Here is a 27,393-nt window from a genome sequence, read left to right as displayed (position 1 = left end):
TATTCTTCATTCACCACTGGTGATGGCAACACTGACCCTATCTCCCCCCCGGTCCCTGATTCCCCCACCCCCTGTATACTCGAAAAATTTCCACTTCTTGACCCCACCTCATTAGATAGGCTGATCCCTAAGATCATCTCGGGATCTCCTAATGACCATGCACCTCCCCAGACTCTCATTAAGGTCATAGACGTTATCCGTCCGGTCATCTTAGATGTCCTTAATGCCTCCATCGCCTCTAAAACCGTTCCGCCCTCTTGGAAGTGTGCGATGGTCAAAGCTTTGTTGAAAAAGCCTACTTTGGACCAGAACAACCTGGCCAACTTCCGACCCATCTCCTTACTTCCATGGATGAGCAAGCTACTTGAGAGGCACGTTAACAACATCTTAGTGGACTATTTCGAGTCCAATGGCCTGCTCCGTGCCTCTCAGACAGGGTTCCGCCCTCAGCACGGAACCGAAACCGCACTCCTGGCGGTAACGGAAGAAGCTAGAGCTGTGTTGGACCAGGGAGGCAAGGCTGCCATCATACTACTTGACCTCAGCGCCGCGTTCGACACGGTCAACCCCTCCACACTATTACATCGGCTGATTGGTTTGGGCGTGTCGGGCGCGGCCCTGGAATGGCTTACCTCCTTCCTGGACAATAGATTCTTCCAGGTGTTTGAGGGTGAGTCGGTCTCCCCTAAACATCCTCTCAGCTGTGGAGTACCCCAGGGCTCCTCCCTGAGCCCTACCCTTTTTAACACCTATATGGAGCCTCTAGAGAGGATAGTCCTTCCCTTTGGTGTGCGTATTGTCACCTATGCAGACGACACCCAACTGGTGGTCTCTCTTGCCCACTCCGCGGGATCATCTTCCACCTTAGATCCCTGTCTAGAGGCAGTTGCCAGATGGATGCAATCCTCATACCTCAAGCTTAATGGGGAGAAAACAGATATTATGCTGTTGGGCAATTCACCTCCATCCGCCCTAGCATCCATCTGGCCTCCATCTCTCGGTCCGCCTCCTCCCCTCAAACCCCAGATCAAGAGCCTGGGAGTCTGGCTGGACAAGGCGCTTGATTTTTCAGCCCAAGCTACAAAAACTGCCTCCACTTGCATTGGGATGATGAAAATGCTTCGTAAGGTGCTTCTCCTGCTCCCATTCCAGGCTAGGAGGATCATGGTCCAGGCCCTGATCCTCTCCCGCCTGGATTATGGGAATGCCCTCTATATGGGAGCCTCAGCAGCAGTGACCCATAGGCTTCAGGTCACACAAAACTGTGCTGCCCGCTTACTGTACAACATTCCCCGTTGGCAGTCAGCCAAGAAAGCTCTTAACCCCTTCGAGGCTGATGACGAGCTGGGCTCGTCATGGTGTAGCCTCCTCAAACACTGATGACGAGCCCAGCTCGTCATGAACAATGGGAAAAGGAAAAGGACAGCACAGGAGGAAAATAACACTAGCATCGATGGTGTTAAAGAGCTTCATTGTCCTTCCAGTAGCGGCAAGAGTGCAGTTCAAGGCCATGTGCATTGTGCACAAATCTTTTCACCGCACTGGCCCAGCAATCCTGCACCCTATAGCTACACCTTACGTACCGTCCAGAGCCTTACGCTGTAGTTCCTTGCAACTGGTAACCACCACCAAAATTAACAAAGCCCTCTGGGGTGGCCGACCCTTCTCTCATACCGTGGCCAGGCTTTGGAACTCCCTCCCCCTTTCCCTTCGGGAAATCAACAACCTCCTGTCCTTCAGAGAGGCTTTAAAAACGTACCTGTTTGCAAAGATGTGCTGATCTCCCATGAGCTCGCCACCTGTTTTCAGTCTAAAGCGCTGCGAGGCCTCCGGGTAGTTACGCGCTATATAAGTGCAATTTCCATTCCATTCCATTCCATGTAGCCACCAACATTACCATGGGGGCATATGTACAGGCAGCCAGCACTACAACTCCCACCATGCCCCCTGTCCCACACCCCAGCAGGATGTAGCACTCCCCCACCCCATCCAGAAGCATGTGTCAGCCATCACATTACCATCATCAAACTAACTACTAGGTAGCCATCTTCCCTGGGAGGGCTTTTTGGGGGTGGGAGGCCTGCACTACAACTCCCACCAGGCACCCCTGTCCCACCCCTGAGCAGGATGGAGCTCACCCCCCTCTCAGAAGCATGTGACAGCCATTGTAGTACAACAACCAAACTCACAGGTAGGTATCCATCTGTATAACCGGCTTTTTGGGGACCCCTCCCCCACTAGGAGAGTCAAAGCCAGCGGTGTAGGGGACACCTAGAATCTACGGGTCCTTCTTGCTTAAATCATACATTACCAAAGAGACCAGGGCAACCAGCCGTGGAGGGAAGTAAGTTATTTATTAGCTCGAGCTAAGGAGAGGGTCCCAGAATGGTACAAAGACAATTCTACAGAGACTGCTGCTTCAATCCGCAGCGCACACATACTTATAGTATTAGCCACGCCCATTTGCACAATACATAGTTCCACATTTTGATAAGTTCCTCATCTGACAAGTTCTTTGTCAGTTTTGTGGTGCAATCGTGGCCAGGGGACATCTGTCTCTGATTGCACAATGTACACAGCCTCGTGCTTCCTTGCTCAATTGTGTGGTCACAGGGCACAGCCTCGTGCTTCCTTGACCAGATGGTGTGGTCACAGGGCACAGGAGTTGGTCGTGACAGGCTGAGTTACCAACAATGGACAGGATGTGGCTAAGTCTCTGACACAACTGGGGCGGTGAAGCACACAGGCAGCTTCTCGGACTCGGCTCGACCACAAGGAGGAAGGAGGGTTGTGCAAGTTTCAACTGGGACGTGGTAAGCAATTCTTCACCAGGTTGCCGAGAGCATGGCAACACAAAATGGAGTCTTGTGGGTCATTTTAATTACAGTTCAACAGTCCCTCCTTTTGCCATGCAGAGGCAACTATCAGTTGTCATCCAGGTCAATGTCCATCATCTCCTGGACCTCTTTCTCGATCATCATCATGGCATTGTGATGGTGGGAATTCACTTGTTTGTGTGCCAAAGAGGTGGCACAGAGCCCACACAGAGCGGACATGCATTGAACACAGAGGCAGCAAGAGAACAACGCGGCTGCAAGGAATGCAGTGAAAATCATTATCTTCCATCCCCACTGAGATACAATGCTCCAAAACCAGCCTATTAGGGACCATGAACCCTCATCCTGATGGATGTCGGAAGCAATCTTATGGAGCTTCAGGACTGCTTGATAAACTGTCTGTGCATTATCAGGGATGCAAATGCAGCAACTTGTTTTGATCAATGTGCAGACTCCTCCACGATCCCCCAGTATTATGTCAAGCGCCATTCTGTTCTGTAAAGTCATGAAGCGGTCCGCTTGCAGTTCAGCCGTGATGTTACTGAGGGCACCGGCAGTTGCGTTGATGGTGGCCTCTACCACCCTGGTGAGATGTCGGAGATTGCGACTATTGACCTTATGGCCCCAAAAGGGGAGGAACTCTTTAGCAAAGTCACCAAATTCTTGGCCAGCTGTGTCTTCAGTGTCAACCACACCTCTCTTCTGGATGTGGTGTTTTGCATCGGCTGTGTAGGTGGGGGGAGCAACCAAGCAATGTAACAGGTGCCTGCTCAAGACTTGGGCAGCCAGGTGTAGGCCTTGTTCCCACACACAAAGTACGTATTCAGTAAGGACACCAGAGCTGGGAGAGTCGAACCATTGAGCTGAAGTGTGTAGGCACAGTCACTTTCTCCCATCCCTACCTGTTCCACTGCTCTTCTTGCAGTATTTTCCAGGATGTGGGTAGGCAGGGAGATCCCTGAGAGGTGGCAGTCTATTCTTTCCCCCACCATTGTAGATGTTTGATGGATAAAAGGACCCATGATTGTGCTCATATTCGTTCTTTTCTGCTGAATCTTTATCCATGCTTGGCCACTCCGCAGCCATGATGTGGCGGAAGGCTTGTCTGCTACTGATCTTCCCCAGGGATCTTGTGGATGTATCACCTGAATAGAATGCATCAAAGAACACAATGTACCAGCCGTAGGCCGAACCAGCTCGAGAGAAAGGAGCAGGAATCAGGGACATTCCGGTGCTTGCAGTGTGGGGCAGCAGCCCACATACCCAACAGTTTGTCGTGTTCACCACAAGCTGGTGCTGGTGTAACATTTGAATGAAAGTGTTGTTAAATAAACCTGTCCTTCTGTTCTTCTCATGGGTGGGTAATGACACATGTTGATGAGGTGATTCTGTAGAGATAGGAGGCTCAGGTGCTGCAAAGGCAGCGTGTATTACCCATCCGAGGCAGGCCAGTCCAGTGAAATAGTCATTACTACGATTAGACAGATCGAGTACCGGCCACGTATAGTCTTTATGTACTCTTGTTTCTTTATTTCTTTGCTCTTAACCCCTTCAGCGCGGCGTGAATTTTCGCGCTGTGCTGAAGGTTCTAATGAGCCTATCGTCTCATGACGGAACGGTTCCGTCATGAGCACAGCTCAACCGACGCTTATGACGGAACCGTTCCGTCATGAGCATGGAAGGGGCTAAAGCTTTCAGTGTTCATTTTGTTCATCGTCCGCTTCACTTGGTCTTCCCTAGTTGCTGCCTGTGATTGGTGGTTGCTTTACCGGTCAGTGATTTCGGCAGACCTATTGGCACGTTCCGGTCCTCTGTACCGGCTCCAGTCAAAAATGCGCCGGTGTATCACTGCCCTGCAGCGATTCGTCGGACCATGTCAAGCAGAGGGCAGAGACCTTTGTCTCTTCAGGCCTTTTTTCTAGGTCGGAGGTTGTACCGAGTGGACCTGGGCGTTGTTTGATCAGGAAACAAAGGCTCTGGCTGTTGAGTGTCCCGCAACCTCAGATGCGGAGGAACAGCAGATTGCAGGATGTCGTCATCCTCTCATTCATATGAAGCCCAGGCAATGTTGGCGTCACTGAAGGGTACAAAGCGCGGGACTTTCTCACATTCGTCGTCTCCCAGGCCTTCCTTGACCCACCGGTCGTATGGTAGTGGTAGAGGCACCTTCTTGCAGTGCACTCAGTGGACCCAGTTTTTTTTATCCTGCCACCTTCACTGCAGACCTGTTAGCCAGCAACACTTGCTGGGGCGGCTTCCACCTTGGCTCCAAGTTCTTTGTTCTCTGGAAATTTCGGATGCAGACCCAGTCACCTGGCTGGATGGTGTGACCAGGGCCCTCGGGTTTGGGTGGCAGGATATCTTGTACCTGACGATGAATGAGATGTAGGTTAGTGGTCAATTCATGTAATTAATCAATCAACAATGGGTATTCAATGTCGGAATATTTGTTTGGGCGGGGTACTCCGCAAACATTTGCTGGCCGACCAAACACTATCTCATAGGGGGATAGTCCGGTACGGGAATGTGCAGTGGCTCTAGTTGATAGGAGGGCAAGGGGCAGGGCGTCTGGCCAAGACAGTCCTGTGTCAACCTGGATCTTTGCCATTTTTTATTTCAGTGTTCCATTATGGCGCTCAACCAAACCTGCTGACTGGGGGTGATTGGCAGCATGGAATTTCTGTCTGATCCCCATCCCTACACAAACTATCTTCATTATTTCCCCTGTAAAGTGGCTTCCGTTGTCGCTCCAGATAATTCTGGGCATTTCAAATCTGGCGAAAAATTCCTTTAACAGTATTTTGGCAGTGCTGATAGCAGTGTTGTCCGTAAGGGGGTATGCCTCAATCCACTTACTAAAGGCACACACAACTACCAGGACATACTGGAGATTGTTGCATCTTTCCATCTGTATGTAATCTATTTGGAGCACCTCGAAGGGGCAAGATGGCGCAAAGTTCCCAGCAGGGGTTGGTGTACCCTTACCTGGGTTATGCATCAAACAGATCATGCAATTCTTGACTATCCTCTCAGCATATTTTGGGTTGTGCTTGTTTTGCCAGACCGGAGCTAGCAATTTGCAAATACCTTTTGCACTTATGTGAGTTGGGCGATGAGCCATAGTGACCACTGGTAAAACATAGGCATTGGGTAACAACTATCGCTGTTGTTCAGACAGATCCGTCCAACAGCCATTCTCATTCAATAGGCCTGTTTGCTCTTCCCAGTAGCCTTTTCCTCTCTAGTCGCCTCTGCCTGTATTTCCTTCACATTCTCAATAGTATCCTCGTGCATCCCTTTCTCCGGTACCCAGTTTGAGGGGCCAGCTACATACATACAGGCAGAGACATCTTTAGCTGTTATTTTCTTGAGGGTGCTACATTTGACCACAGCTATCTTTGAAGGAAAAGTCAATGCTTCTAACAGCCTGCTGACCAGATGACCATGCTGTATCTTAGTACCATGAGAAGTAAAAAATCCCCTCTCAGCCCATAGTCGCCCAAAATTATGGGCCAATCAATCAATCAATCAATCAAAGCATTTATAACGCGCACGAGGGTCCCAAGGCGCTAGGGGAAGGGGGGTCCGCTACTGCTCGAACAGCCAGGTCTTGAGCTGCTTCCTGAAGGCAAGGTGGTCCTGGGTCAGGCGGAGGTGGGTCGGGAGAGAGTTCCAGGTCTTGGCGGCCAGGTAGGAGAAGGACCTTCCTCCTGTGGTGGCTCTTCGGATGCGGGGGACGGCGGCGAGGGCGTGGCAGGTCGATCGAAGCTGGCGTGTGGGAGCGTAGAAGTTGAGGCGACTGTTGAGGTATCCTGGGCCTTGGTTGTGTAGGGCTTTGTGTGAGTGGGTGAGGAGACGGAAGGTGATTCTCTTGTTGACCGGGAGCCAGTGCAGATCTCTCAGGTGTCCGGAGATGTTGCTGCGACGGGGGATGTCCAGAATGAGTCGTGCTGAGGCGTTCTGAATCCTCTGGAGTCTCTTCTGGAGTTTGGCGGTGGTTCCGGCGTAGAGGGAGTTGCCGTAGTCCAGACGGCTGGTGACGAGGGCCTGGGTGACCATCTTCCTGGTCTCAGTGTGGATCCACCGGATGTTGAAGCACGACGAGGAGACGGCGTTGACTTGTCTGGTCATGGAGAGGGAGGAGTCCAGGATGAAGCCCTGGTTGCGTGCGTGGTCTGTTGGTTTGGGTGCGCTGCCCAGGGCGGGGGGCCACCAGGAGTCATCCCAGGCGGAGGGTGAAGATCCCTGGATGAGGACTTCCGTCTTGTCCGAGTTCAGTTTCAGGCGGCTGTTCATCATCCACTTGGCTACGTCTGTCCTCCCTTCGTGTAGGTTGGCTCTGGCGGTGGCGCGGTCGTTGGTAAGGGAGCGGATCAGCTGGGTGTCGTCGGAGTAGGAGATGATATTTAGGTTGTGTTGGCGTGCGATGGCTGCAAGGGGGCTCATGTAGACGTTGAAGAGGGTTGGGCTGAGCGAGGAGCCTTGAGGAACGCCGCAGATGACTTCGGTGGCTTCTGATCTGAACGGGGGGAGGCGGACTCTCTGTGTCCTTCCGGCGAGGAACGAGATGATCCATTCCAGTGCCTTCTCCTGGATTCCAACGTTGCTGAGGCGCCGCACTAGGGTGCGGTGGCAGACAGTGTCGAAGGCCGCGGAGAGGTCTAGGAGGATGAGGGCCGCTGTTTCTCCGTTGTCAAGCAGGGCTCGGATGTCATCGGTGGCTGCGATCAGGGCAGTCTCGGTGCTGTGGTTGGCCCGGAAGCCAGACTGCGAGAGGTCGAGGGATCTGTTTGTCTCGAGGAAGGCGGCCAGCTGCTTGTTGACGGTCTTTTTGATGACTTTTGCAGGAAACGGGAGCAGCGAGATGGGGCGGTAGTTCTTGAGGTCGGTGGGGTCGGCTGATGGCTTCTTTAGTAGAGCGGTGAGTTTGGCGTGCTTCCAGCTCTCCGGGAAGGTAGCGGTGTCGAAGGAGGTGTTGATGATGTCCCGCAGGTGGGGTGTGATGACAGAGTTGGCCTTGCTGAAGACGTGGTGAGGGCAGGGGTCGGCCGGAGATCCGGAGTGGATGGAGTTCATCGTGCGGATGGTGTCTTCAGTGCTGATCGGGGTCCAGGCGCAGAGGGTGGTGGAGGGGGGCGGTGGTTCAGTTGTGGCGTGCGTTGGTTGAGTGCTGAAGCTGTTGCGTATGTCAGTGATCTTGTTGTGGAAGTAGGAGGCGAGGGAGTTGCAGAGGTCTTGCGAAGGGGTGATGTCGTTGTTTCCTGCGTTGGGGTTGGAGAGCTCTTTAACGATGTTGAAGAGTTCCTTGCTGTTGTGTGCGTTGTTGTCCAGTCGTTCCTTGAATGCAGTTTTCTTGGTGGCGTGGATCAGTTGGTGGTGTTTTCGGGTGGCGAGCTTGAGGGCAGTCATGTTGTTCGGTGTTGGGTCACTGCGCCAGGCTTTCTCGAGTGCTCGGCAGTTCTTCTTGGAGCTCTTGAGTTCGTCGGTGAATCATGGGGCTTTCTTGCTGCCGGGTCTGCTGGGCGGGGTCTTCAGAGGGGCGAGGTCGTCTGCGCAGTTGCTGATCCACTTGGCGAGGTTGGTGGCCGCCTGGCTTGGGTTCGTTGCGCTGGTGGGAGGGTTCATGCTCAGGGAAGTCGCGAGCTGGTCGGCTGTGATCTTGTTCCAGTTTCTGCATGCAACCTGTTGCTGGTGATGGTGGATCGTGGTCCTACTGAAGCTGAAGTGGACGCAGCTGTGGTCCGTCCAGTGGAGTCCGGTGGCATGGCTGACGGAGAGGTTCTTGCTGGATGAGAAGACGGGGTCGAGTGTGTGTCCGGCGTAGTGGGTGGGGGTGGTCATCAGCTGCTTGAGACCGAGGTTGGCGAGGTTGTCCAGCAGGGTGGTGGTGTTGCGATCGTTGTTGTTCTCCAGGTGGAAGTTGAGGTCCCCGAGGAGGATGTAGTCAGTGGAGGGGAGGGGTTGCAGGCTGATGAAGTCGGCGATGTCTTCGCTGAATTGTGTGCCTGGTCCCGGGGGTCTGTAGATGAGGGTGTGCGTGGTCCCAGGGGTCTGTAGATGAGTGGGGAGATGTAGATGAGCCACGCCGAAGGCGTACTGGCTGTCAGTGTAGATGTTGACGGCCATCCCCGTACACAGTTCACAAGTTCTAATTGGTGCCACTAACTCAGCAGCCTGAGCTGATTGCTAAGGTATTCTCTCACTCTCCAATACTGTCTGTAACGTGGTGATGGCATAGGCAGCAATTGTGCTACCATCAGGAAGTTTGAAGCAAGAACCATCCACATACAGGGTACCATCAGGGTCAGTGAGGGGTGTGTCAGTCAAATCCACATGGCCTTTAGTCTCTTCCTCCGTCCGGAGAACACAATCATGTGGATCAGAACTAGTGTCACTATCAACAAAGGGTAGCAATGTGGATGGATTTAGCGTAATACAGCGTCAGATGGTGATATGACTGGCTAAGAGAGTCAATTCATATCCGGACAAAAGTGCACTAGTAAGGTGTTGAGTTTTTGTTCTATTTATTAAAGTGTCAACTGCGTGAGTAACCATAACTGTAAGTGCAGTATCAAGGACCAGGCCAGCAGATTGGTGAATGGATATGGCAGCTCCAGCTGCTGCTCTCAAGCAACTGGGTAGTGCCCGGGCTACGGGATCTAGAACTGCAGAAAAATATGCACAGGGGCGTTATCTGTCACCAAAACACTGTGTTAGCACTGACAATGCGCAACCATTATGCTTGTGTACAAAAAGAGTAAAGGGTTATTGATAACTAGGGGTGACTAGCACCGGGGCCGAACACAAGGCTGTTTTCAGTTTTTCAAATGCATGCTGGCACTCATTTGTCCAAGGGAGTGGGTGGGGAACATCTTTAAGTGGGAAGCTCAATAAAGGTTTAATGAGTAAAGAAAAATTGGGTATCCACTGGCAGCAGTAGGAGGTGATACCAATAAAAGCACATACCTCTTTCTGCATTTTTGGTGGGGGCATCTTACTGATTGTTTGTTTTCGTTCAGGGGTGTGGCGTCCCTCCTTCGACAGGAGATGACCTAAGTAGGTCACCTCATGTTGACAATATTGGAGTTTGGAGAGGGAAACTTTGTGATTGAACTGTGCCAGATGCAGGAGCAATTTCATTTTAACTTCTTTACATAACCCCTCGGTGTCTGCCGCTATAAGCAAATCATCAACGTACTGGAGTAGTGCGGTACCTTGGGATAGGGTCAGGGAATCAAGTTGGCCATTAAGAGCCTAAACTGTAAATTGAGGGGCTCTCTGTATATCCTTGTGGTGCTCTTCATGTTGTTTGGAAACTGGTAAGCGCCTGTTCCCCACTCGCGAAATGACCTCACTGTGATTTATGAACATCCCTCATATAGAAATTCCCGCCCCCCCTCTCTGACATACTTAGTTACGATCTTTTAATATGATAGGACCTCCTCCTTACTGTGCTGTCCCTAGTGATTGAAAGATGTTATGCTTATGAATGAATGGAATAAATTGTCTTTACTGGATTTCTGCCCGCCCGCCTCTATGGTCCATTAGTGTTGACCATTTGTTCTTACCCAATGAGGAAGAACCTATATGCTTTTGAGTGACTATATGATATCAGAGCCTTAACACACATATTGCTGAAGTAAACATGATGTATTTTCTGGAATTGTTTATCAAATGTATCTCTTTATAACCATATGAAATTTTTATGAATTTTATTTTATCTACAGTGTGTGAGTCCCGGCCCCCTGGTCATCACCGCCCTGATGCATTAATAGGCTCAACACCGAAACGCACGTCGGCGTGATCGTTGTGGATGGCGACAGTCTAGTCATTGTCAACTATCTTTTTTCTATCCACTTGCCTCCACAACCTGACCTTTGTCCATGCAGCCGCATGATATTCTTTCTGCAGGCCTTGATGCACCGTGATGAATGTTATAAATAGATGTATGTGACCGTGAATATCTGTATGTGGTGAGTCTGAAAGTGATTGTTAGTTTAGTGGATGTGTATGGGAGTGTGTGGGACGTGTATATATATTTTATGAACTCCTCTTGGTTCAATCAATGTTTTGTGAAAAAAACGTCTATTTTTTCCTATTATAGATGATATGTAGAGTTAAATGTAACACATGTCAATCTAAATGACCTAGATGAACTTTTCATACCAATTTAATAAATAAATCCAAAAAAAGCTAAATGAACCTTGTATGATGTGTATTTGGCTCTGATACATATTTTATGTCACCATCTATTGATATTTAAGGATCCTTTAGGGGACCACAAAATATACCCTGGCAGGGTAGTTGCTGATTCTATTGTATTGCATTTTCCCCCTCTTTACCTGCCAGCATCTTAAATCCCCTTGGGGAACCCCCTTCTATTCTGCTATTTAATAAAGTGTCAACTGCGTGAGGACCCATAACTGTAAGTGCAGTATCAAGGACCAGGCCAGCAGATTGGCGAATGGATGTGGCAGCTGCAGCTGCTGCTCTCAAGCAACTAGGTAATGCCCGGGCTACGGGATCTAGAACTGCAGAAAAATATGCACAGGGGCGTTATCTGTCACCAAAACACTGTGTTAGCACTGACAATGCGCAACCATTATGCTTGTGTACAAAAAGAGTGAAGGGTTATTGATAACTAGGGGTGCCTAGCACCGGGGCCGAACACAAGGCTGTTTTCAGTTCTTCAAATGCATGCTGGCACTCATTTGTCCAAGGGAGGGGGTGGGGGACATCTTTAAGTGTGAGGGTCAATAAAGGTTTAATGAGTAAAGAAAAATTGGGTATCCACTGGCGGCAGTAGGAGGTGATACCAATAAAAGCACGTACCTCTGTCTGCGTTTTTGGTGGGGGAATCTTACTGATTGTTTGTATTCGTTCAGGGGTGAGGCGGCATCCCTCCTTCGACAGGAGATGACCTAAGTAGGTCACCTCATGTCGGCAATGTTGGAGTTTGGAGAGGGAAACTTTGTGTTTGAACTGTGCCAGATGCAGGAGCAATTTCATTGTAGCTTCTTTACATAACGCCTCGGTGTCTGCTGCTATAAGCAAAACATCAACGTACCAGAGTAGTGCGGTACCTTGGGGTAGGGTCAGGAAATCAAGTTGGCCCTTGTGGGCCTAAACTGTAAATTGAGGTGCTCTCAGTATATTCTTGTTGTGCTCTGCAGAACCGGAAACTCCGTCCTGCCAATGAGAATTCCAAAAGGTCCCTACTCTGTTCATCAACGGGTATACTAAAGAAGGCATTTTTGTAAGTCAATGACAGAGAAGAAACATGCAGACAGGGGAACCATAGTCAGTAGAGTGGTGATATCTGGGACCATAGGAAACTGGGGTACTACTATTTTGTTTATCTCGCGCAAATCAATGACAAAACGATTAACAGGGGGCTTGGAAGAATCGGTGCGTTTTGGGACAGGCAAAATTGGGCTATTGCACACATTTCCTCTTGTCTCTTCAACCAAACCCTTGTCAACAAGTTCAGAAATGATCTGGAGTAATGCCCTTTCCCCTTCTTTGGGTATTTTGTATTGGGGAAGTCGGGGAGTGCGAGCATTTTCCTTCAGGGTAACAGAAAAGGGGGATATGGACAAAAGGCCGACATCAGTATCACCTTGGGCCCAAAGAGCAGGAGGGACATTCTGAAGTTCTTTGGGAATGGGATTTGTGAAATCTAAATCTACTGGGTGTGTGGTAGGGGGACCCATAGTGATGTAAACCCCATCAGGAGAACAGTATATGGTTGCACCAGGGTCGACCAAGAATTTTTCCGTAGAGCCCAATGTTGTAACATGGGCATACGGTCCCTTTTGGTCAACAGGAATAGGCAAGGGTCCCTTCTCTCGTCCTTGGCAATCGTTTGGGACAAGAACCCCGTCCCTTCTTCAGGCTCATAATCCTCAGTAAAATAATTGCGGTCCTCATAATTAGCGGTATCAAATCTATTCTCTTGCATAAGGGGGCGTCTGTCCTGTAACTGCGTTCTAGGTCTGCCTCGCCCTCGTCCTCTCCGGGGACGTTGTCCTGTGAAGCGGTCAGCGGGGGCAGAGTTGTTCTGGGCTATCAAGGGACACTTGTCGCGCCAATGACCCTCCTGGCGACAATAAGCGCACTGGTTGGGTCCCAGCGGTGGGGACGAGTCACAGGGGCAGGTCTCTGAGCTATTCATTGAAACTTAGGGGCACCTCTGTTTTGGGTGTGGGTCGGGTATGCTTGTTGGAGTAATACCTTTGTCTTTAAGTCTTTAGTATTTTTATCCGTTCTATCTCGCTCTTCATTCTCCCTATTCTCATAGTACTGGGTCATTGTCAAAATACCAGACGGGGTGGAGATGGGCCATGCACTTTCTGACATTTTTAGCTTAGTCCCAAGCTCTGGTAACAGATTGGACACAAATTTATCCCCAAACAGTCGCTGTCCCCCTTCTAAAGTCATGTCCTGTCCACTATAGTCGGTGAATGTGCTTTCGAATCGTTTGAAAAAGTCAGAGACACTTTCATCTTTCTTCTGCTTGCAAGCAGATAATCTGTCCCAATTGATACGGTGAGGTGTCAACATCTTTTTCATGGCAGTAAGTATCTGGGCCGTAAGGGCTAAGATCATGCTTCCTCAAATTCCTTCCACGTACGGCCAAATTCTGTCTGATCATTATGGCGTATTTTGGACCATACTTCAGTCGGTACTACCTGTCCCATTAACATATCTATATCTGCTAAAGTCATTACACAAGATTGGAGTGTCTGAGTCAATTCCTTAGATTTTTACGCGGGTCAGGCAATTGGCTTTTAAGTTGGAGGAATTCAGACCTTTTCCAAGGGACATGGACCCACATTTGTCTAAAACCTGCCGGTGTGTCAGGGTTGCCATCTATGCCAACAACGCGTTCTCTCCAAACAGGCTGTACCTCCCTCATTGGAAAACCCTTATTTAACATAACACCAGATAAGGAGTCTCTATAGGCTACCAATGTGATTAGATCGCATAATAGTGCTGGGCCCTGAATATCCCCTTTTTCAACCTTATGGCGAAGGTCAGACAGACCTGTGGGTGGACCTGATTCTACAAAATCCTCCCACATTTGGATCAGTATGTCACACATTTCACAAAAAATTTTAATCTGTTTAATGCATGTCCACTGATCCATTGTCATCCATATATCCTGAGCGGTGTACATAGTGTTATTTTCCATCCACACACAAGCTTGTTGACTCATAGCGAGTTGTTCCTGTGTACTACCTATCAGTCTGCGCAAGGTGCGTCGTGTGGGAGTGGGTGGTCTATGTGGAGTTATATAAGGGATATAATCACGGACCACTGACCATGCATTTGCTAATAGCCCTGCACTGGGGGAAGATGTCGGATGACTGTCAACAAGAAATGGGTTGGTTGCAACAGGAGTTGAAGGCATATTAGGTTGGACAGGTACGGGACCAGTGGAAGGTGCAACAAGAGGAAAAGAGCGGTGGACTTGCATTGGTACAGTGGCCTGAACAGTCGGGCGTTAGGAACAAGTGGCTGAGGAATCGGACAAACCAGGGCATGGGCAGGGGCAATGGCTGGAGCAGTAGTGGGGGTCAATTGGGTGGGATCAAGGGCCGGATACATGGAGGGAGTATAGGGTGGAGGGGTGTTCAACATGGAGGTCATGAGAGGGTCATCCTCCTTGTCCCGGGCCTTTTCAGGGACCTTCTTTTTAATGTAACATCCATCTACCTGCATTCTATTTAATCTATCCTCTATTACCATACCCTCTTCTATTTTCTGATTATCATGATTCTGGGCTTTCTGAATCACACTCATACGCATTATTTTAGCTTCGTTCTTTTTAAGTTTGATTTCTTTCTGTGTGGACTCCTTGCGCCAAACCCAAAAGGAATCAAACATCGCAGTTCTAGCTTTTCTTTGAAACAACTTTTCCTCTAAATTATCTAATACAGGAGGTTCAAAACTACCGTATATTGGCCATTGTAATTCAGCACTACCCTTTGTATATTTGTGCCAAAGTGAGGAAAACATAATCGGCCAACACCATGTTTAGCATAGACTTCATGATTAGGGGTCCCCAAAGGAGGAATCGGACAAGATTCCTCCAATGCGGAGTCCTGTGTACAATAACAAAAACACCATTTCCGAAACTTACTAAATCTAGGTATCTTAGACGTGTATCCTGGTTCCAAACATCAAAGGGTAAAATCTAATATTTACAGCATACAACTGTACTTACCCTCTGGCTTCGGCTTTTGCAAAAGTCGAACAATACCCAAAACCAAAATACAATTCACCAAAGAAGTGGGCCAATCCCACTCTTACCTGACCCTTAATCTTCGATAACATGGCAAGTGTCACAAAGGTCTCGCTCTCCAAAAACTAGGAGCCAGAACTGGGGCGTCAGTCAGGGCCGCAGTCGGGTAGCCCACTGGAGGGAGGAATCATGCAATCGGAGACCTCGGGCCAAAAAAGGCAATTTTCAGCCGATGTAGTGGCGCGCCTCCCTTGGAATTCGATCACGGACCCCTCACGACCACCAGGCTCGATGACGACCATCAAAGATGCCCCACGTGGGGCGCAAAATTGTAGAACCAGGTTTTTGGAGACCCCTTCCCCACTAGGAGAGTCAAAGCCAGCAGTGCAGGGGACACCTAGAATCTACGGGTTCTTCTTGCTTAAATCATACATTACCAATGAGACCAGGACAACCAGCCGTGGAGGGAAGCAAGTTATTTATTAGCTCGAGCTAAGGACAGGGTCCCTGAATGGTACAGAGACAATTCTACGGAGACTGCTGCTTCAATCCGCAGCGCACACATACTTATAGTACTAGCCACGCCCATTTGCACACTACATAGTTCCACATTTTGATAAGTTCCTCATCTGACAAGTTCTTTGTCAGTCTTGTGGTGCAATCGTGGCCAGGGGACATCTATCTCTGATTGCGCAATGTACACAGTCTTGTGCTTCCTTGCTCAATTGTGTGCTCACAGCCTCGTGCTTCCTTGACCAGATGGTGTGTTCACAGGGCACAGGAGTTGGTCGTGACGGGCTGAGTTACCAACAATGGACAGGATTTGGCTAAGTCTCTACCTCAACTGGGGGGGTGAGGCACACAGGCAGCTTCTCGGAATTGGCTTGACCACAAGGAGGAAGGAGGGTTGTGCAAGTTTCAACAGGGATGTGGAAAGCAGTTCTTCACCAGGTTGCCGAGAGCATGGCAACACAAAATGGAGTCTTGTGGGTCATTTTAATTACAGTTTAACACATCTTCCCTGGGCGGGCTGTTTGGGGTGGGAGGCCTGTTCCACTACTCCCACCATGCCCCCTGTCTCATACCTCAGCAGGATGGAGCACTCCCCCAAAGGAGCAGTCAGAAGCCATTGTATAACTACAAACAAGCTTACAGGTAGGTAGCCAGCCATCTTCCCCGGAAGGGCTGTTTGGGGTGGGAGGCCTGCACTACAACTCCCACCAGGTACCCCTGTCTCACCCCTGAGCAGGATGGAGCTCACCCCCACCCAAAAGCATGTGGCAGTCACTGTAGTACAACAATCAAACTCACAGGTAGGTAGCCATCTTCCCTGGGAGGGCTGTTTGGGGGTGGGAGGCCTGTTCCACTACTCCCACCATGCCCCCTGTCTCACACCTCAGCAGGATGGAGCACTCCCCCACCCAGGAGCAGTCGGAAGCCATTGTATCACTACAAAAAAACTTACAGGTAGGTAGCCATCTTCCCTGGGAGGGCTGTTTGGGGGTGGGAGGCATGCTCTACTACTCCCACCATGCCCCCTGTCCCACAGCACCATCAACTTGGAGCACATCCCCCACCTAACCCACAAACTGATGTAAGCTATTGCAGCACACCAAACAAACTAACAGGTAGTCAAGTCAAGTCAAAATATATGTTTATTGTGACCATAGTCTTTAAACAATACAGTGAACATAACGCAGAATGGAGTATGCACCATAAATTCATACACTTATTTTTAAAAACTTGTCCATTAAAAAGATCATACACACCATTATCAAAAGTACAAAAGTCAGTAAAAATTACAATTATCTTAAAACTTATTTTGTATATTAAAACCTATTCACATTCTTACCACTCCAAACAATTTCATTCCGCTAAAATCCATACAGTACTACATGTTATTCTTTGGCTCTCAATGCACTCAGGGCCACCTTTGTGAATTTCCCGAGGGCAATTGCAATATCGATGTAGGGGATTTCTGTTAAGAGGCTGGCCGCCTGCGACCTTGTTTTTACATCATATTTTATAAAAACTGGGCGCAACCAAAGTTTTCTATGTTCTAGGAGTGTCAGACAATTTAACAGGATATGCAGCAGGTCTCCCTTAGTTCCCAGATTACACCTGCAGCGACCTTCCTGATCTAACATTTTTATTTTAAGGTCTCTGTTTATTAGCCATGGGTTGATCCCAATTCGAAGCCTCAGGATCTCTTGCCTGAATCCACGATTGGGTAATCTATCAAGGTAGGGGAACCAGTTTTCATGGGACCAAGCATTTAACATATGCGCCACTGATTTTTTCTTTGTTAAATAGCCTATATCAAGCAATTTGGAAACTTCTTTCCCCCTTTGCTTCAGATCACCTTTGGTACTAGGGATTTGATATGTTCCCAGGTCCAAGTCGATCTCTAATGAATTACAGATTCCCTTCAATTTTTCCCTACTGGCCTTCGCCCATTTTAGCTCGCTTTTCTGAATTTCTTTGCGACACCAGTATGCTACTTTTTTACTTTCCGGGTCTTCTAATCTCTTCCAGAATCTGATCACAGCCATCTGGGTTAATATCACCCAGGACTTTGTGCCTATTTCTGTTCTGATGGCTTGTATCATAGCAGATTGGGGAAGTGATAGGAGCCTTTTTATGCAATTCCCCTCTATCACGTCCCAAGATCCCTTACCGCTCAAATAAAGGATCTCTGCACCATATAAAACTTGGGGGGGATCATTGCATCAAAGGCTCTAAGCATTGGTCGGTGTGACATTTCACCATAGTCCCCATTAAACCTTTTTAGGCCACATATGGAAGAGAGTGCCTTTGCTTTTTGAGTTTCCAAATGGGTATTCCAATTTAAAGTCCTATCGAACCATATACCCAAATATCGGTACTCATTAACTGTCTCCAATTTGAGATCACCTAACAGGTAGGTGACAAATCATTCTGTCTCATTACACCATTGAGCAGGATGTAAGCCTACACCACGCACACAGATGTGTCACATTACAAGCCCAAATGTCAGCACATGACAGGTAAGTAGCCAGTACGTGTACACACACATTTGTCACAAACAATATGGTGCCATATGACAACACAAGTCCTCTCATTCAACTGATATGCACACTGACACCATTACCACGCACAGTATGCACACAGGTAAGCAAAGGAAACTGTCACAGCTACCAAAGTGTGATACACCAATGCACATGTAGAAGAAAGTCTGGTCAAAATCATGCACAACACCGATTGACATGTGCATCACCATGGGGCCAGAGCAACAAGGACCATTCAACATTTAACTAAGCAGGTGTTGTTGAATGAAACAAGATATGCACTGACAGGACAAATGTATGCTGGAGAAGACAATGGCCAGTCCAATGCCAGATGTGACGTCTGCCAGGTCAGACAAATCTACAAAGAGTCCTCAATGAAAAACATGTGGTGCCAATCCCTAGATGGCAACAGGTCCCTGTAATCATAAATTATGCATGGGTCGCATGGTATGCATTAACAGCTCACACCATGGGCAAGTAATGCATGCACCACTGCATCATGTCAGGAGGCACAGTAGTGTGCATACAAACAATGTGATGATTAGTCAATTGTGTAGTGTACAAACAGTGGATGACACACAGCTAACACAAAGCATGTGGGGTACACTACAATGACCATTTCGCATCTAATCCACAGGTGACCAGGAACTCACCACAGAGGACAACACCAGCAGCCTGCACAGCCAGTCTCTCCCCCTTTACATGGACTCTCAGATGTTGACTCCCAGGATCCTCTGGACGATGAGCTCAAGGCCGGCCCATCTGGTGTGCTAGGGAGCAACAGGTCCCAGGACCCCATCCTCCCCACCATCACATCTGCTGCAACAACATCACCGCAGACCCCTGCTGTCATGGCCTGTGTGTCCACCACCACCAGTGCTACCTGCAACACCCTCCCTGTCCAAGAGGATGAACACCCCACACCACCGACTGAGGATGGCAGGGAGAGGATGCGGGTGCCCACTGTGGTGAGGCAACAGGTCCATGGCAGCAGGGTAGGTGGGAGGGCAAGGGTCCCCCACAGACACCAGGTGGCTAGGACCGAATCCCTGGACCACATCAACAGAGTCCTTGGCGCATATGAACAGGCCCAGGGACAAAGTGGTCGGTCGGACGACCTGTTACGCGAGCTCATCCTGCTGATGAGGTCCATCGATGCCCGCATTGGACAAATGGTGGACCTCATGGGCCAGCAAGTGGCATTACTGAGGGACAGGCCTGTACCACAACCAAAACCTCCACCTCTCTCTGGTGGGCCGCAGGATGACAGTTCACCATCCTCCCCTGCGGCCACAGAGAGGGGTGAGTCCTTAGATGCCACTGGCCCTGCAGCAGGGCCCACCCCTGCCAAGCAACCAAGGGGCCGTCTGAAGAAGAGCCTGGGAGTATCTGGAGGCATAACACCTGCAAAACACCAGTCACAGAGCAAGCCCTGATGGCAACCATCTTCACCAATGCAATGACCATTTGGATTGTCCTTCCTCACACTGCCTTGGGAATAGCAAATGTTTGTGGGTCACCACATCAATGTGGTGACTACTCTACTCTCTCATTTTGCATGACTGTCAACTCACTGATCCACCACCACCTCAATAGAAATATACACCCCCTCACATGTCAACATTAAAAATTAAAAAACCTTACACACATGTTGTTGTGTCAGCTTCGTCTTAATTGCAGGATGTACAGTCTTCGACATGTCCATAATGTATCAGGAGAATGTACTGTAAGTAGGCAGGATACGTTGAAGGCACCTAGGGAAACACAACAGAACAACACTAGCTGGTGTGGGTGTGGCATCACAGACATCACACAACACCTACCATCTACATGAGCCAGCATGCAGATATCACAATGGGCAACAAGTGTCAACATACACGTCCCGTATACCTTCCAAAATTACATATTGTAGAAACATTGCTACCCACTGCTGAGTCTACGTATGGCTGTTGTTACAATTCCCACATACCCCTTCACAACAACAGCAATATCATCAGACAATGGGTATGTTGTACATTGTCACCCACCTTCAAGTGAAACAGTGATGAGTGGGTGACGCATGTCACCACCTTCCTCCTCTCCACTGTCCTCATCCCTGGACTCAGGTTGGTGTGCAGGCGGGGACCTTGGGTCCTCATCATCATCCAGGAGCTGGGGAATCTCCTTGCGAATGGTTATGTTGCAGAGCATGCAGCATGCCACTACGATCTGACACACCTTCCTGGGGGAGTATGCCAGTGCACCTCTGATCTTGTCCAGGCAGAGGAAACGTGACTTCAGCAGACCAAAAGTACACTCCACCACACAACGTGTCCTCCCATGGGCCACATTGTAGCAGACTTCAGCTGGGGTCCTGGGATTCCGCAGTGGGCTCAGCAACCAGGGACGGTTGGGATATGCAGAGTCACACAAATATACATTGCAATGTTGCAGAGGTAGAGTGCAGCAGGTCACACACCCAGCATGCCGTAGACTAGCCATACTCACCCGTAATCCATGCACGCTCTGGAAGCAGATTAGCCATCAGCTGGGGCACAATGCTGTTCCGCTGGATATAGGAGTCATGGGCTGAGCCTGGGAATCTGTCACACACATGGGAGATGATCATATTACTAGGGGTACTTAAGACCTATACATTAGTATGGTATTGAGGTGCAAGCCCTGCAACCAAATCTGGGACAATCCTGTGTCCTTAGAAGACACCATCAGTGCAACTCGAAACTTGGGCATAAAATTCGACGACATGCTATCCTTTAAACAACCAACTAAAGAAGTAGCTGCCGTCTGTTTCAACATCATAAAAGGCCTACGCAAATTCTTTGATTACCTGCCTCTGTCTGCCCGCCGCACAGTAGCAATTGCTTTAACCACATCAAGAATTGACTACTGTAATAGTCTGTATGCAGGGGTGGCAAAATCTACCCTGCATAAATTACAGATGGTTCAAAATGCGGCGGCTCGGCTGGTTCTAAGATGGCCTAGAAAATCATCAGCGACAGCCGCCTTATACATGTTGCACTGGCTTCCCATCCAGAAACGTATATTATTCAAAATCCTCGTGATTACATTCAGATGTTATCACAAGCGCGGCCCAAAATATCTGTCCAACAAATTTCACAGATACCACCCAATTAGAGAACTCAGGTCAGCCACGGCCAATTTGATGACTGTCCCCAAGTTCAGACTTGCCACCAAGGGCGGAAAATCATTGGCAGTTCTAGGAGCCCAAGCCTGGAACACACTCCCTGCTCACCTTCGCTTAATCACATCAGAACAGATCTTCAAAAAATCCTTAAAACCTGGATTTATGGATTGGCCGAATCAAAGTGCAAAACCCTTGTTTAAACTGTATACAACCGCTATAGTTCAGCCATAACATCTGATAATCTATTAGCAATGAAGTTGCAGCGCCAGGATACTCCCTGGAGTGACAGTGCGCTATATAAAAACCCCTAAACATCACACATCAAACATCAAACACCCCTCACTCACCAACCTAGTTGGTGACATGCTTCATCATCGGGGTCCCACCCGGATAGCTGAATGCCATCCAGGTGTGCTGCGACACCTGATTACAGTGGAGCTGGTTATTTTGATTATATGTGATAAGGGTAGATCAAAGTGTGGTTAAAAGCTGTCACAACGCTACCCTCTCAGATACTTTATTCTGGAGTGGTTGAACAACCAATAAAAATAATTACATGTGGCACCTTTGCCTAATTAGGAAGGCTGTGGTGTCATATAGAAGTAGAATAGTGGTGATTAGGTTTAAGAAATAGGTCTACATGTTTCAACCTTCGTGTGACTATAGAGGTTTTCTTCAGGACCAGTGTGAGGTAGGCTGGGAGGTCTACTCACGCTAAGGTGTATCCTGCCCTCGCCTACTTGTGATAGTGAAAGCACAAATCGGTGATTTCTTTATAAAGTGTTTTTCTCCGTGATGATCGGAAAAAACCTGTGGAAATAAAGCAGGAAAAAAGAGGGTGCGGCGAGGGCGATGTACTAGTGTACAATGTGCATAGTGTACTCTGTGAGGCTGAATGCCCGTGGGCGCGTCTGGCGCAGCCGTGACTGACACTGGTATGTGTGCTGTCGTGAAAACAGACGTTTACTGCCATCATGGTATTCCACAACATACAAACCAGTGTAGTATCGTGAGCCAATTGAATTGGATCGCAGCTGTTCCAGTGCGTGTCAAAGCGACATAAATGGGTAAATCCCATGAACTGTGAAAAGTACAGGTGCCTATGCCCTGAACTGGGAGCGTGCCGTAATAGGAAATGAATAATGCGGCGCGAAAAAAGATCTTAAGTGCAAGTGATTTAAGTTTTGGTTTTTAAAAAACAAGCACTCGTAACACTAGCATACAAACGAGGGCAGCACAAACAGTCATACACATGGGGAAATAAAGGGATTCATTCTTACTCAAAGCACGCTGATTCAGGGCTTCATGAGATCCCCCGGCCCTGCGTTACCGTTCAGCCACCATCTAGGAGGGAAAGCGGTGAGGATATGTGAAGGTATAAATGGTTCAGTCGAACCTGGGTTCGTGGGGTCCGGTAGTTTAAGGACTTACTCGTGGCATGAGGAAGTTTGGCAGATTAGCCTAGCAGCAGGTCGGTAGGGAGCTCCGTTGGAGTGAATCACGAGCTCTACCGCGATGCTGAAGTATACTTCCGTGTTTGCCGGTGGGGGGCAGGCGGAGTCACGTGAGGCCCGGTTGCTAGGGCAACATGGGCTTGAGTCAGACACCAGGCTTACGCAGCCTCAGATGGCTGGGCTACATCAAGTGGCGTTGTGAGCCTGGGTTAGAAATGGGAAAAGGGGTTAAACGACCGCATGTGTGCTGCTCGTTATTCTGAAAAGTGCTCATCAGCGTAAAAGTGGACCTGGACAGGGTGCATATATTAGTAAGGTCCAAGGCTGATCAGATCACATAACCACGGTGTTAGTATAGGATGCCACCGTAATCACTAGCTTATTAAAACCTATTAAAAGGGGGGGTCTAGAAATGGATTAGCCATCAGGGGGTTGGAGTGGTCACGGGATTATGATAGGAGAGATCTCAGCCCATGGGCTCTACCTGGAGAGCACAGTGTTCCAGGGAATGTTATCGTTCAACCCTGTGCTCTGGGTGGACAGTCTATATATCCAACGCTGTGCTTTCTCATTTAGTCGTTGAGATAGTCTGTCACCAGGATTCAGCTGTTCTATGACCGTCCATGTCATGTCGTTGGGTGTGTGGTTTAAGGTGAGGTAGTGTTCAGTCAGTTTTGTCAAGGATTTTTTGCACCGGATCATGCTCCTATGTTCACAAATCCGCTGCTTCACCTTCCTGCTGGTCATGCCTATGTAGCGAACTTTGCAAGGACAAATGATAAGGTAAACTACGTTTGTGCTGTTACCTTTGGTGTGTGACCTGATGGTCCACGTTTTTCCTGGTTCCAAAGATAGGGTTTTAGTATTCTCCGTCAAGTGGCACACGCTGCAGTTACCACATTTGTAGTGGCCAGTGACGTTTGGGAGATCCCAGGCGTTGAGGACTGTTGATGATTTTGTTCCTATAATTCTAGGTCTTGTGTTCACAACTGCGTCCCTTATGTTCCTGGCATGTTTAAAAGAGAAAAGGGGTTTCTCCCATTTCAAACTGCCTGTGTTCAATATTTGCCAGTGTTTATTGATGGCCTTAGTCACACACATTGTTTGATGCTGGACTATAGGTAGTCACACAGGTCAGTGGAATTTCATCGTTGATCTTTGTGACATCTTCCAGTAGTGTCTCAAGTTGCTGGTTTCAGGCTCTTTTCTGACATTTGTTCAGAATTTTGGTTGGGTAGCCCCTTGTCTCTAATTTCGAGGTAAGGTCTCTTGCTTGTTCACGATAGTCATTCAAATTACTGCAGTTCCTGCGTATTCTCAAGAATTGCCCGTAAGGCAGGTTTTCCCTCAATGGGGGGGGGGTACGTTACTTATCGAATATCCAGGTTTTTAGTTGTTTTCTGAAGGAGAGGTGGTTCAGTGTAAGGCGGAGGTGGGTCGGGAGAGAATTCCAGGTTTTGGTCGCTAAGTAGGAGAAGGATCTTCCCCCCATGGTGGATCTTTGGATGCATGGAATCGTGGCGAGGGCTTGATTGGACGATCGTAGTTGGCGGGTGGGGGTGTAAAAGGTCAGGCGCGTGTTGAGGTATTCGGGTCCTAGGTCGTAAAGGGCTTTGTGTGCGTGGGTGAGGAGACAGAACGTTATTCTCTTGTTGACGGGGAGCCAGTGGAGGTCTTTCAGGTGACCGGAAATGTGAGCTTGGCGGGGGATGTCTAGGATGAGTCTGGCTGAGGGGTTCTGGATGCGTTGGAGTTTATTCTGTAGTTTGGCTGTGGTTCCGGCGTAAAGGGTGTTTCCGTAGTCCAGTCGGCTTGTGACTAGTGCATGGGTGACCGTCTTTCTTGTTTCGGTGGGGATCCAACGGAAGATTTTTTTGAGCATACGTAGGATGTTGAAGCATGATGATGAGACAGCATTGACTTGTCTGGTCATCGAGAGGGAGGAGTCCAGGATGAAGCCCAGGTTACGTGCGTGGTCCGTTGGTTTGGGTGTGTTTCCCAGGGCCGGTGGCCACCATGAGTCATCCCAAGCGGAGGGGGATGATCCTAAGATGAGGACTTCCGTTTTGTCCGAGTTCAGTTTTAAACGGCTGTTCTTCATCCACTCGGCCACTTCTTTCATCCCGTCGTGTAGGTTGGTTTTGGTGGAGTTTGGGTCTTTGGTGAGGAAGAGGATCAGCTGGGTGTCGTCTGCGTAGGAGATGATGTTGAGGTTGTCTTGGCGCGCAATGGATGCGAGGGGGCTCATGTATACGTTGAAGAGGGTGGGACTGAGGGATGATCCTTGTGGAACGCCGCAGATGACTTCAGTGGCTTCCGATTTGAAAGGGGGGAGGAGGACTCTCTGGGTTCTTCCAGCGAGGTACGAGATGATCCAGTCCAATGCTTTTCCTTGTATTCCGACGTTGCTGAGGCGTTGTATAAGGGTACTATGACAGACTCTGTCGAAGGCTGCGGAGAGGTCAAGTAGGATGAGGGCAGCTGTTTCTCCGTTGTCCAGTAGAGTTCGAATGTTATCTGTTGCTGCGATGAGGGCGGTCTCGGTGCTGTGTTTGGCTCGGAAGCCGGACTGTGATGGGTCGAGGGAGCCGTTGGATTCGAGGAAGGCGGCAAGCTGACTGTTGACGGTTTTCTCAATGACTTTGGCAGGGAAAGGGAGGAGCAAAATGGGGCGGTAGTTCTTAAGTTCAGTGGGGTCTGCTGTGTGTTTCTTCAGGAGGGCGCTGAGTTCGGCATGTTTCCAGCTTTCCGGGAAGGTAGCGGAATTGAGGGAGCAGTTGATGACATCTCGGAGATGGGGTGCAATAATGGAGTCTGCCTTGTTGAAAATGTGGTGGGGGCATGGGTCGGTTGGCGATCCTGAGAGGATAGAAATCATCAAGCGGATGGTGTCTTCAGTGGTGTTTGGGTTCCAGGCTCAAATGTAGTTAGTGGGGGGTTTTTGTTCGGAGGTAGGTGGGGTGGACTGGTCGCCAAAGCTGTTATGTATGTCAGCGATCTTGTTGTGAAAGAACGAGGCTAGAGAGTCGCAGAGGTCTTGAGAGGGAGTGATGTCGTTAGTGCCGACAGTGGGGTTGGTAAACTCTTTGACGATGTTGAATAGTTCCTTGCTGTTGTGGGCGTTGTTGTCGAGTCGATCCTTGAATGCTGATTTCTTGGTGGTTCTGATCAGTTGGTGGTGTTTGCGGGTGGCGTTCTTGAAGGTGGCCAAGTTGTCAGTGGTTGGGTTTTTTCGCCATGCTTTCTCGAGGGTGCGACAGATCTTTTCTTAAGGTCATCATTGAACCAGGGGGCTTTTTTGATACCTTGTATAATTTGATGGTTTTTCAAGGGTGCTAATTCGTCAGCGCTGTGGGTGATCCATTGTGTGAGGTTGATGGCTGCTTGGTTAGGGTCCAATGATTTGGTAGGAGGGTTTTGGTGAAGCGATGTGAAGAGCTGGTCGGTGGTAATTTTATTCCAGTTTCTGCAGGGGATTGGTTGTGGGTGGTTGTGGGTCGTGGTCTTTTTGTAGTTGAAGTGAACGCAGCTGTGGTCCGTCCAATGGAGTCCTGTGGCGTGGTTGAAAGAGATGTGCTTGCTAGAGGAGAAGATTGGGTTGAGCGTGTGCCCGGCATAGTGGGTGTGGGTGTCTACAAGTTATTTGAGTCCGAGATTGGCGAGGTTGTCCAGAAGGGTGGTGGTGTTGCTGTTGTTGTGCTTTTCCAGGTGTAAGTTGAGGTCTCTCAGTAGAATGTAGTCCTCGGGGGGGAGGGCGTGTCTTCGCTGAATTGTGTGCGGGAGCCAGGTGGTCTGTAGATGAGGGTGCCTCTGAGTGTGGTCTTGGGGTCGATGTGAATCTGGAAGTGAAGGTGTTCGGCAGCTGCGAGGGTGTCGTCAGAACTGGTCGTGATGCGGATGGTGTTCTTATGGACGATGGCGATGCCTCCACCTGTTTGGTTGATGCGGTCCTTTCGGATGATCTTGTAGCCGTCCGGGATGGCTATGGTGATGTCGGGCGCTGATGAGGCGTTCATCCAGGTTTCTGTAAGAAAGGCGACGTCCGGCGATGTGGTGTCTAGTAGGTTCCAAAGTTCAGTTGCGTGTTTGTGAGCCGAGTGGGTATTGAGCAGGATACACTTCAGGTGGTTAGTTACGGAGCTCTGTTTAGAGTTTGTGAATTTGGTGTGGGTACTGATGCTGTCGAACTTGCAGGAGTGGCAATTGAAGGGTCCATGGGTGTGTCCTGGGGCGGCTTGGTAGCAGTCTGGGAGATGGCCGGGGTTTAGTGCTGAGAGGGTGGTGGCGTCGTACGTTATGCGGGTGGAGCGGATTTTGCAGGGGCCAGGGGGTTTGGCACTGGGCGCGGTCCAGGCGCGGACGGGCGTAGACGGGCTTACCTTTGGCGGACCTTCGGCACGCATGGGGCGCGCCCGCTGCACGTGAACGCTGCGCGTATGTTGCTCTGATATAAGTGGATAGTGGGGGGGGGGCGGAGCGAGGGAGGAGCAGCTGGGAGGCGGGAGCGAGGTGGAGAGCCGGGCTGGGAGGCACAACAACAAACAACAAAATGGCAGCAAAACCAAAAGCGAAACAGGACGAGATTGGGGCACAACCTTAATAATTGCTATTAAATGGGCAGTGGCACCGGCACAATCAGGCACAAATAATGAAAGCAGGCAAA

The 27,393-nt window shown here is 49.3% G+C and overlaps 1 long non-coding RNA gene across 1 annotated transcript in view; it reads right to left on the bottom strand.

Moving 5' to 3' along the window:
- LOC147706760 (uncharacterized) overlaps positions 1-27,393 on the bottom strand; it is a 245,573-nt gene that overhangs the window by 80,367 nt on the left and 137,813 nt on the right. Inside the window, exon 3 of the long non-coding RNA XR_015296423.1 lies at positions 19,780-19,885. This is a non-coding gene — a long non-coding RNA (uncharacterized LOC147706760). The remainder of the gene's footprint in view (positions 1-19,779; positions 19,886-27,393) is intronic.

The sequence above is a fragment of the Lissotriton vulgaris genome, chromosome 6 (assembly GCF_964263255.1).
Source record: "Lissotriton vulgaris chromosome 6, aLisVul1.2, whole genome shotgun sequence".
Lineage (NCBI taxonomy): Eukaryota > Metazoa > Chordata > Amphibia > Caudata > Salamandridae > Lissotriton > Lissotriton vulgaris.
Note: the sequence above shows the minus strand (reverse complement) of the source record. Positions and strands in the feature narration are given on the sequence as shown.